This window comes from Parasteatoda tepidariorum, chromosome 9 (genome assembly GCF_043381705.1).
Source record: "Parasteatoda tepidariorum isolate YZ-2023 chromosome 9, CAS_Ptep_4.0, whole genome shotgun sequence".
Taxonomy (NCBI): domain Eukaryota; kingdom Metazoa; phylum Arthropoda; class Arachnida; order Araneae; family Theridiidae; genus Parasteatoda; species Parasteatoda tepidariorum.
Genome location: NC_092212.1, coordinates 84,148,073 through 84,159,084, shown reverse-complemented (window position 1 = coordinate 84,159,084; position 11,012 = coordinate 84,148,073). Strand labels below are relative to the sequence as shown.

At 27.3% G+C, this 11,012-nt stretch overlaps 1 long non-coding RNA gene across 1 annotated transcript in view; it reads left to right on the top strand.

The window, feature by feature from the left end:
- LOC122272800 (uncharacterized) overlaps positions 1-5,374 on the top strand; it is a 15,148-nt gene extending 9,774 nt beyond the window's left edge. Inside the window, exons 2-3 of the long non-coding RNA XR_011637612.1 lie at positions 1,769-1,946; positions 4,542-5,374. This is a non-coding gene — a long non-coding RNA (uncharacterized lncRNA). The remainder of the gene's footprint in view (positions 1-1,768; positions 1,947-4,541) is intronic.
- The last annotated feature ends 5,638 nt before the right edge of the window (positions 5,375-11,012 follow it).

Sequence of the window (11,012 nt, the reverse complement as noted above, 5' to 3'; positions counted from 1 at the left end):
AACTAGAATACCACATGAAACTCCCATGGCTGCTAAATGAGTGAATAAACCTTTGACCTCTTTGGAGAATATAGGACTGTACAGTTTAGAATGGGCAATGATTGTAGGGAAAGAGGTTAGGATATTTGCTTCTGATAATAAAAGTAGAATTTTTTTCCTTTCTAGTCTGTGAGCTGAATCCATTTATTGTTCTAGTTTGTTCCGATGCTTTTGGGATATTTCTTTTTTGACAAAATGTTTTAGTATTTTTAACCTAATAAATTTCTCCGAAAATTACTTGGTTATAACTTGAAGACAAAAGATTTTATATAGCACTAGCTTTTGTACTCTCATCCAATGAAATCAGTGGATTATTTCTCGGCAAAGTCGATCAATTGCACATTTTCTTGCAATCACTAACAGCAATGTTTGACAATAAATCGTTTCAATTGTTGCAGTAATTCTAATTTTCTCAATTTCATTTTAGCCTCTTATTACATATTTTAATTATAAAAAGGTTCCTTTAAGTACTACAGTAGAGAACCATTTATCTGATATCCAGAAAACCGGGAAACAAGAAAACAGGGAAGAATTTTGCTTAGTTTTCCTGCTATTTTGAAGTATAATGATAATTAAAAATAGCAGAAATTTGACTCATCCTTGAAGTTAGTAGAGGGAAAAGGGGGAATTTTTCTCCTTGTTTGCCCAGCGAAACTTCAATTCTTCCCCTGACCTTGAAGATCATTAGATCGAGATGGGGCAGGGAAGGGACAAATGTTTCATTTTCTCCTGTTTGTCAGTTGTTTTTCTGATAAGCTGCCGTCAATCAAACGAGTGGCATGCTGTTTTGGTTTTCTCTTTGGTTTACGAGGGGGTGGGGAATATGCATTGCACACGCAAAATATGTTAATGATGAATATAATAAAGAACTTGAAACTTCTGGCTAAGAGTATTGACATGTCAGATTTATTTTAAATCCACTTTAGTTACTATGTTTTAGTTATCCTTTATTTATTATGATGAATTGTTTTATTATTTCAGATAATGCATTATTTATTACAAACAAAACGTTTTATAATCACTGGTTATATTCATCGATTAGCAAAACAATGTTTTTTGGGTTTTTTTTAATAAATTCTAATTTTTTAGAAATGCACTATCATTGGCAAGTTTTTCTTAGTGCGGAATCATACCTGCTTTCGTTAAAAATAGTCTTTTTATAAAAAATAAAATAAAAGGATAAGATTGTTCATTAATTTAAGCAGATAATTATTTGTTAATAAAAGTAGACAATTATTTCATAAAGCAGATAGCAGTTTTCTTTTATTAATTTTGATTCTGTTTTTCTGATTCTACTGCATTTGAGTTTTTTTTTTCTTCTCTTTTTAAGATAAATTTCATACTCAATAAATTAATTATTTTTATTCATAAATTTTATCATTAAGTTGTTTTTTTTTTTTTTTTTTTAATTCCGTTGATCCTATAATATCCTGCCTTGTTCCAGGTTTTAATATTTATGCTAGTGCCTTTTTTTAAATATTGTTTTTTATTTATATTAATAAGTTTTCTTTTCATCGTTTCATCCCCGTATAATTAAGTATGAAATATATTGCGTTTTTTAATTATTGGTTTTGTTTTATATTAGTGAATTTGGGGATTTTAATTATTATCAAAAAATAAATATGCAAATTTTGTATTTTTTAAACTTGTTTTTTTTGTCTGAACTTGCAAATGTTTTTATCATTTTAGATGTTATGTTTCTACCATTTTTTTTTATTTTTAAATTTAGGAGATCTTTTCGTTTTTTTCTTGTTTCACCTTTTCCTTGTAATTTGGGTTTGATAAAGCATCGATTAACTGCACTTTTGGCTGATCCAGAAAATCGGAAAATTCAGACATCCAGGATAGTGATGGTCCCGAGCATCTCTAATTGGTTCTCTAACTTAATTGGTTCTCTACTTTATATGGTAAATATTTGATTTTTGATTCAAAATACAAAATGTGTAGCAATTAAAGTGTTGTAAATGTTGTTTGCAATCTAGAGATATTTCTGAAACTGTTTTTCCTTTTACCTTAAAAAGTTGGCAAAGACTGAGAAATGTATGAAAAATATGTTAAATGATGTATTAATATAAAATCTCAAAAGATTTTACTTATCTGCAGGCCAATAAATTAGTCAAACATTTAAGGTTCAAATATAAAAAGTGATAATTAGAGGAAAGAGCTCTGTCGCATGATATCGCATAATACAGCAACAGACATGTGATCTATATTTTTTTTCTTTACTTTTTTGTTGCTTAAATTATCTGAACCTAATATAATTCTAATTAGTTATGTGACATATCCATAAGAAATTACTGTAATCGAATAAAATAAACAAGATTTATTCAAAAAAACTCATGTTGATTTAATTTTCATGATCAATGGGAATATATATTTTTCTTAACTATAAAAAAAAATTGTTCGCCAAAACACTATTTCTTTCGCTGAATTTACAATTTATCGCATTCGGCAAATATTTTGCTTGGGCTCTACGTGTGTATTTCTTGGAAAGAAGGAGAACGATACTTTGTTAGTGACAGGTTTCTAGTTGTAAAAACAGTGAACTAATTTAAACTAAAAACTATGTTGTTAGATCGGAATTCTTTAAATATTTTTATTTCAAATAAGAAAGCAAAATGAATAAGATTTAAAGAATTTTTTCGCCTTTTTTTATAGAGTGTGCAAGAAGAAATTTGACAATTCTGCATTTGCGACATTCTTTTTTGTATTCTGAATATCTCTTATAATAATGCTATTTCCAAAAAAACTACATTATTTATACATTGATTTGACTTTAGATATTGGTTTAAATAAAATATAATCAATGAATTTTATAAAGAGCACTGTTTAGATAAAATAAAGTACAAAATAGCTTTATATTGAAAGATAAATATAGTGTCTCTCAAAAAAGTTCATACACTAATGACTTTCAATGAAATAGGGCTCTGTCTGTTAATTAAAATGAATATTTCAGAATGGATATATATATATCAATAAAAATATACTCTATTCTTGGCAAAACTGCATAGAATATTTTAAAAACAAAGCAAAAGTTTATTTTTAAGAAAGTCGTCATATACTTTAAAAAAAACTCTGCTTATTGGTAAATATTCTAATTTTTGGTATAATTAGAATATTTACCAGTAGCAATTTTAATATGAAACAAAGTTTCCAATAACCGAATTTTTGACTGATAATTGTACATTTTATCTTAAAATATTTAAATAAACAGGTTATCCATTATGCCATCAATAAATGACTAATTACCTTATCCTTGTGATATGCACCAACATACAAAGACACCAGCATGCTTAACTGTTCCAACTGTTTTGGATAAAGTTCCTCATTTTTTCTGCTTCATAAAGCACATCAAAACCCAATGTATTAAGTTTGTTTCCATTAACCGATTAAACATTATTACTGCGTTAGGGATCTATTTATCATTGATTTTGCAAAGTAAAGCCTCATCGAAAATGAAATTTAAGCAGAATATTTTTATTAAATTTTGCAGAAATTTTTATAACTTTCAAATTGGAATTTATGAATTTTTTCACAAATTTTATAATTTTAATCTCAGATCACGCTGATATGAACCATTTTACCTCATGTTTCACAATGGAATGGGACAAAATAGACTAATTTAGCAATATTCATAACTGAATTACCTCTTATGATGACAAATAATCATCTTTCAAAGGTTGTCTGTTGTATAATTATGACTACGAGCCACTTATAAATGATAAAAGAAAATATTATGGAGTTAGCCAGCAAAAATTGAAATATAATTTTGCTAACAAAAGTTTGATACTAAATTGCAAATAAATAAATAAATAAAAATTAAATGAAAATAATTAATTAAAAAAAATTAAAGTAATAGACACTAATTTTAATTCTGAAATCCGAAAGCATTTATGTGTTCAATGATTGTAAAGTAAAATTTTTGTTATTTTTTTATTAATTTCTTAAAAATAAACTTTTCCTTGGTTTTTAAAATATTCCATGAAGTTTTGCTACGAATAGATTATACATCTTATTATTAAGTATCCATTCTGAAATATTTATTTTAATTTATGAAAAGAGCCCTATTTCAATAAAAGTCATAAGTGTGCGAACACTTTTGGAAGCCACTGTAAAAATGGAAAAATTTTGAGGTATAATTGCTTAGAATCCTTTTCTTTTGCTTAATGAAAATATATTAAACAATACTTATTCAAGTTTTTTTTTTTTTGGTCACTCTTTATTTTACATTTGGTACACTTTGTGAGAAAACTACTTAATGTATCATATTAAAACATTTTTTATTCAATAAAAACAATGTGTTCTACTAGTTAAAAATATTTCCTCCACATCTGTCTTAATTTTTTAGAAATTTATCCAAACATTAAAAAATAAAAAACAATATCTTACTAAGTTACAATATCTTACTTACGAATTAATTTTGTCTGATTATTTTTTCTCGGTGATATATTAAAATAATAACATTTTAAATAAAATATTAACCGGACATGATTGTCTTGCAGATCACCTTCACCGTACTCGGATCTTCTCAAGCCCTTACTGTCCCCTCTGTAACTCTAATATCCCTATCCACACCACATCCGCCACTGTGCAGTCGTTAGGCGCGACTCCGAGACTGGGCTTTATTGGAAGGCCAGAGAACTTATGAGGCATTAACTTCGGTCAATTTATTGTTGTGTCATCTTTACTTTTGTTCCTGTTCATTTATTTTTATTTTTGCCTTGCCATTGGAAATATTAAAAAAATATTAATAAAAAAAAAAAAATTCATAATATAGAGACTTTTCTTGTACCTATCCTACACTTTATGAGGAAAAAAACATGACGACCTGGAAATTTTAATATGTTTATATGGAAAAACTTGAAGAAAATTAGGGAAATTTGAAATTGGATTTAAGTGACCACCCTGCTCAGTGTTGGTTGATGTAAATATAATTGTATTTAATGTAAATTTTTGTCATGTAAAGGTTTGTTTGATTTCAATTTAATCCATTCTATGGTATTTTCCTGATTTTAAACTGGGTCTTATTGTTATTATTATTGTTTATTTAACCTTATTTTTCATCTTCTCTAATTATAATTTTCTATTTACAATACCAGTTTGCTTGTTACATTTATATAACTATTCTGCTTTAGATATTCTAATAATATTTATGTCATTTCCCTCAAAATGCTCATACGTCATGAATTTTGCAGAAAATTTCCTAAATTGTAAAGTCATTTTTTACAATAAAAAAATTTTGAACGATAAAAATATTTTATTTAAGATTTATTGCAGTTTTATATTATTATTAATTTTAAATCTAAAAGATTTTAATAAAATTTACTGGGGTTTATTATTATTAGTTTTTTATTTACTTTTTCAAGTATTTTTCTGAAAAATCTACTCTGAGCTTTTAAGCTTTTCAACTTAGTGTAAATATTTTGGGAATGTATTATTTCATATTTGGCCTTGGTTTTACAGACTACTGTAGTGTTGTTACAGCTTACTTGTTATGCAGCCTGTTCTCTCTTTTTTATGATTTCTGATCTCTTCTTTTTATAGTCTCTAATTTTAGATTGATTTTTTTTCTATTTTTATATTTCATGATTTTGAATGTTTGCATTTTTTTAAGTCCAGGGGGGAATTTATAATTTGAAGTGAAAAAATTGAAAGTTATATAGATTGCGAATGGTATTCATTGGTAAAAGACTGTTATTAAGGAAAAATAAACAAATAAAAATCAAAATAAACAGAATAATAAACAACAAAAAAATCAAGAAAAATAAACAAATGACTTTGAACAGACAGAGAGTAAATAAAAACTATTAAAATCTTTTTTGAAAAAATTCATTTAATTGAAAAGTAGGCTGGCAGAGATTTATCTGCAGCTAATTGTGTATTAATTTTTTGTCATTTTTTACAAAAGTGTGTTTTTTATAAATCTTATTTTTATATACTGATTGTATATTATGATTATAAATTGTATTCATTTCATGTTAATTGTGCTTCTAACATAGGGAACGTATTGTAAATAGAGAATAATTTTTTATAAATTTTTAGATGGTAATACAAATTTTTCGGGAAAGTGGGCTGCAACATAAAAAGCTTTAATCTTTTTATGTTATTTTATTATCTAAATCTTTTTCTTAATTTATTATTCAAAACTAAACATTTTCTCACACTTAATTATTCACTCATAATTTTATTCACACATATAAATTTTATTCTTTTCATGTTCATTGTGCTTCTAACATAGGGAAAATATTGTAAATATAGAATAATTTTTTATAAATTTGTCTGGAACTTTAATACATATATTGTATATATATATTATTGTCATTCATAAATTTCATGTTTGAAGTACTTATTGATTTTAATTTACAGCTGGTATTATCTACAGATGAAGAAATTGTAGTATGATCTATTGACCGGAAGTTCTCTTTGCTTTTATAATTTCTTTCTACCATTTGCCTGGAACTTTTATATTTCATATTCTTCTGCCTATTATAAATTCCATGGTTAAGGTATTACTTGATTTCAATTTATAGCTTGTGGTCTTGAGATAAAAATGAAATTGCAATATAGTCTTTGGATCTACAGTTTTCCTAACTTCTTGTTAAAAAAAATTCTGGCATCTGCTTGAATTTATTAAATTTTTTTTTCTTCCTTAAATTATATTTCCTTGTGCTGGAATTTGCAAATTGTACTTGTATTTTTCTGACTTTCATTAATGGTGACATTTCCATAATTCAGTTATTCCTTAAACTTAATTTAATTAAAATTTAAAGAATCATAATATGATTAACCTGCTGTTTTCCTTGCTGCTGAAAGTTTTCTTTTGAACCTGTAGTTGTTGAGTTGCTATTTTGAAACTAATGTATTTCAGTTTGTAATACAAGATTGTCATAATGCATTTGGATTTGCAGCTATCTTAATTTACTGGTACATGTGTGGTTCACTCTAAGTATCTATTCTTTGTTTTTATTTGTGCTATAATCCATGAGATATTTTACTAAGAACTTAATCTAGCGTTCTTGATCTCTTCTTTCAAATTTAGCCTACAGACTTGGTTTTAATATTTTCTTAGTTTTATTCTTAGATTTCTTTTCCTGGAATATTTTCTCTAATTTTTGCGTAGAAACATTTCTTCATTTAGTACTTTTACTATACTATACCTAAAAGTACTGAGTAGTACTTTTTTTTTTTGTTATTTCATTTTATTTATTATTGGTTGCTCACACAGCTATTACCTTTTCAGTTTATAAAAATATATACCTTTTAAGTTCATAAATATATATACTAATACGTATGCATATATTTTTCCATCTTTCAGCTTTCTCTTGGGTTTAGTTAATGCGCATAATCACTTTATTATTTCAGATTAGTTTAAATGTTTCATGTGGTATCATTCCTTGGGATAAGTGTATGAAGTATTATTTAGCCATATATGTGTATGGCTAAATAACTAACTCCGTTGAAGTTGATATTAATAAACTGTGCAACTCCTTGGAGTTGGTAATATTTAGTCATTAGTTAATGAAAAGGAAGCCAGAATGTTCTGATATTGAAAGCTTTGAAGGGTATACTTTTTTTTCTGTTGATTTGAAGAAGAAAAGCAACATTGTAAAAGCTTACAAATGTTAGATTTCTGACTTTAATGTTTTCTTGTTGTAGGATTATTATCATGAACTATTTTCTTTTGGAGAAGTTATAATTTTACAGCTTTGCTTTTCTTATTAATCGTTCATTTAAGTAACTATATTTAAATTTCAGTTCACAATTTTTTTTATAATATAGTTTATCTTGAAATTCAATTTCATAATATGTGAGTTGTTAAACATGAAGTTTTTTTCCAGATTATTTTTAATGTTCTCAGCATGAAAGTAGTACTCTTTTCTATCCCTACTTTGGATCGAATAATCATTCCTAAATGATTTATTATATGCTAAATATTCGTTTCCATTAGAAAAGGTAACATCAAAAACTTTACATAAACCAATTTAGTGCTTAGAAATAAAGTTTCTTGTAATATAAGGTTTCTTTACAATATGATTCCAATTATTAAATTATTCTCTCCTTGCAAACTTGTAATTTTGCTGAACTTGCACTTTTTTTCTTGCTCTTTAAATATTTCTTCTTACAACTGTATTTCTACATATAATGATTTTTTTTGGCAAGGATTTTTATTATTAGTTAGTTCTGATGGTTATTTATTTTTAAGTTTGTAAATATATTTTACAGCTTGCTCTTTGACTTAGTTAAAACACACAAGCTTATTTCAAATTACTTTAAATGTTTTAGGTCTTAGAGCACTTTTTCCTTATAATTAGTGTGTGAAGTATCATCCTTTGAGTCATCAAAAAGATATGGCTAAATAACTGACTCCATTGAAGTTGATGTTAGTAAAACTATGCAACTCTTTGGAGTCAGTGATATTTGGCAAAGAGTTAATGAAGCAGAAGCAAGAGAGTTCTTATGGTGAAAATTGATTTAATTGACTTTGGCCGGGTATGACTTTTTTTCCTTGTTAATATGAAGCAATCCAACATATTTGGTCAAATTTAAAGATATGGAAATTTCTTATTGTAAGATTTCTTTTGCTCTTAAAATGATAATTGATAATGTTCTTAAAACTGTTCCTAAATAAAGTTCCAATAATGTTTTTCTAAACTTTTTATTTATACAAAAAATTATTTTTTTTGGACAATATAGTTTATTAAAAGTAGAGATAATAGATTACAGATTGGAAATCATAATGGACAGATTCTTTTCTAAAAATAATTATTTGACAGAGGCAGAGTTTTCTAGAATATAGCATTAAAGGACTATAAAAGCATAATTTTTTTTTGAAAACTGCAAAAAGTTTTAATGGAAAAACAGTTTTAATACCATTCCTTAAAAGTTTAACATTCAATTAAGTAAAATCAATAGCTCTGCAAATGAATTTATAATAAACTTTTATTTTACGTTTGATGAATTTTTGAACTACTAAAATAGTGTGTAACTTTGCGAACTTGTTTTGAAAAAAAATTAATAAAAGGAAAGATAAAAAATAACTTCTCTTTTACTAAAAAATTAAAATAATAAATGTTTGTTTTGCATGATATCTGTTTAGTACGTTTAGCTGCTGTAAATTCTATAACATCACTCTAAAACAAAATCTCAAAAATAGAGATCAAGCAATTTTTTAATATTTTTGACTTGTCTAAAATAATAAAAATGCCCTCATTTTATGGGTTCGTTTCAAAATATTAAATTAATTAATCATCAAACAATTTTTCTCTCCAAAAATATATTTCCCTGCTCTATCTTCTGTAAATTCTTTAAAATCACGGAAAAATCAATACACTCAATTACGTTAAATAAAAAAAATCAGCAGATTCTTTAATTTTTTAAACGATATGCTAAACACTGACGTCCCGCAGTGGACTGATCGTTAAGACACGGTTCCCACCAGATCACCGAAGTCAAGCATCACTGGCTGCTGTCAGTGTGCGGGTGAGTGACCACTTTGATCAGCCTGCGTAGGGACCGAGGGTGTGCGGTATGGGTCCTCGTTAAACTGTTCTACCGTAAAGTGCTCGCGTGCAGATCGTCGGGCTACCGAAGCGGGGGCGCCATCCCCTCTGCTGAGGATCAAAATTGCGATGGCATGTCTTCGGGTCATCCTCAGGGATGTTTCCCTGACCGTCGCCAATAGCCCATTGTGCAGCTCTAGTGCGACGTAAATGAACAACAACAAAAACTGACTATTTTGCTTTTTTTAAAAGATGTTTTTGCAGTATTTAAAGTTATTTTATCTAAATCCACTTTGATAAATCGCAAAACTGTTTAATTAATTTGTTGCTTTACTCTATCCAATTAAAAAATTTTATCACGCCTAAATAAAAAATGAAACTGCCGTTTTTTATTTTTACATAGATTAACTGAGGATGACTTTTGAGATCACGTGTTTAATCTGCCATAATGACTAAGAATGATTTCGGACGTCATTTCATGACTATGAACACTAACTGATACTAAAGTCGTTGCTTAACCTTTTCCCTGATTATCCCGAGTTAACTCGGATATATAGCAAATTACTTATCATCCCGAGAAAACTCGGGCTTAGCAGAATTTGTCAGTACATTTTGTTTTATCACGTTTTTACTCGGTCGGAACTTAACCTGCTGTTTGCCAAGTTTTATTTGTATGTTGAACTGCACACGTGTTTTGTGCGATTGTATAAACGATGGTTGCTGAATTTACATAACAATAAGAGTAAAAAAAATATGATGTATTCCTTCAATGACGTTTGAAAAGTATCACTATGTGTTGTCCCTTGTTGTAAGAACTATCATACAAAGACTAATATTTAACTTTTTTCATTTGTCCGAAATAACTCTGGATAGTAAACTGATTTTAAATGAAATGTTTCTTACACATGAGAAAATTAAAATTACAATTTAAAACTTATGCAATATCATTTGTTTTAATTCGTTGTATTTATTAGTAAAATAAAAAAAATATGTTCATTTTTTGCATTTTTTTTCTTTAAAATAATTGGTATGGGAAGTAGATGGGGGCTATATCGATTTTAGTTGTTCCCAATTAACGCAATCAATGGATTTTTAATCTGCTCATATCACATTTGCCGATGACCGATGTTTTCGCTAACTGTTTGGCAAACTCAACCAAGATTTGCAGTCAGAGCTTTCTTTGTCATCCCCAGATGAGGAGAGAAACGGAGAAGTTCTGCAACTAGGAGTAATGTTTGTTTGGTAGGTTTAAAAAGATCTGATCCCGCTTTCTATGCGCGAGCTGGTAATCCTACCTCTTCTAAAACAATGGTTAGAATAAAGATCATCTTCATGATTAAAAAAATATAAATCTCAAAACTATTAAAAAAAAGTGAAGAAAATAGTAGAAAATGAAAGTTAAATAAAATTATTGCAATCTCAAGTGAAATGTGTTCTTGTTCCTGTTTAATTTATCTGGTTTTAAATCGGCAT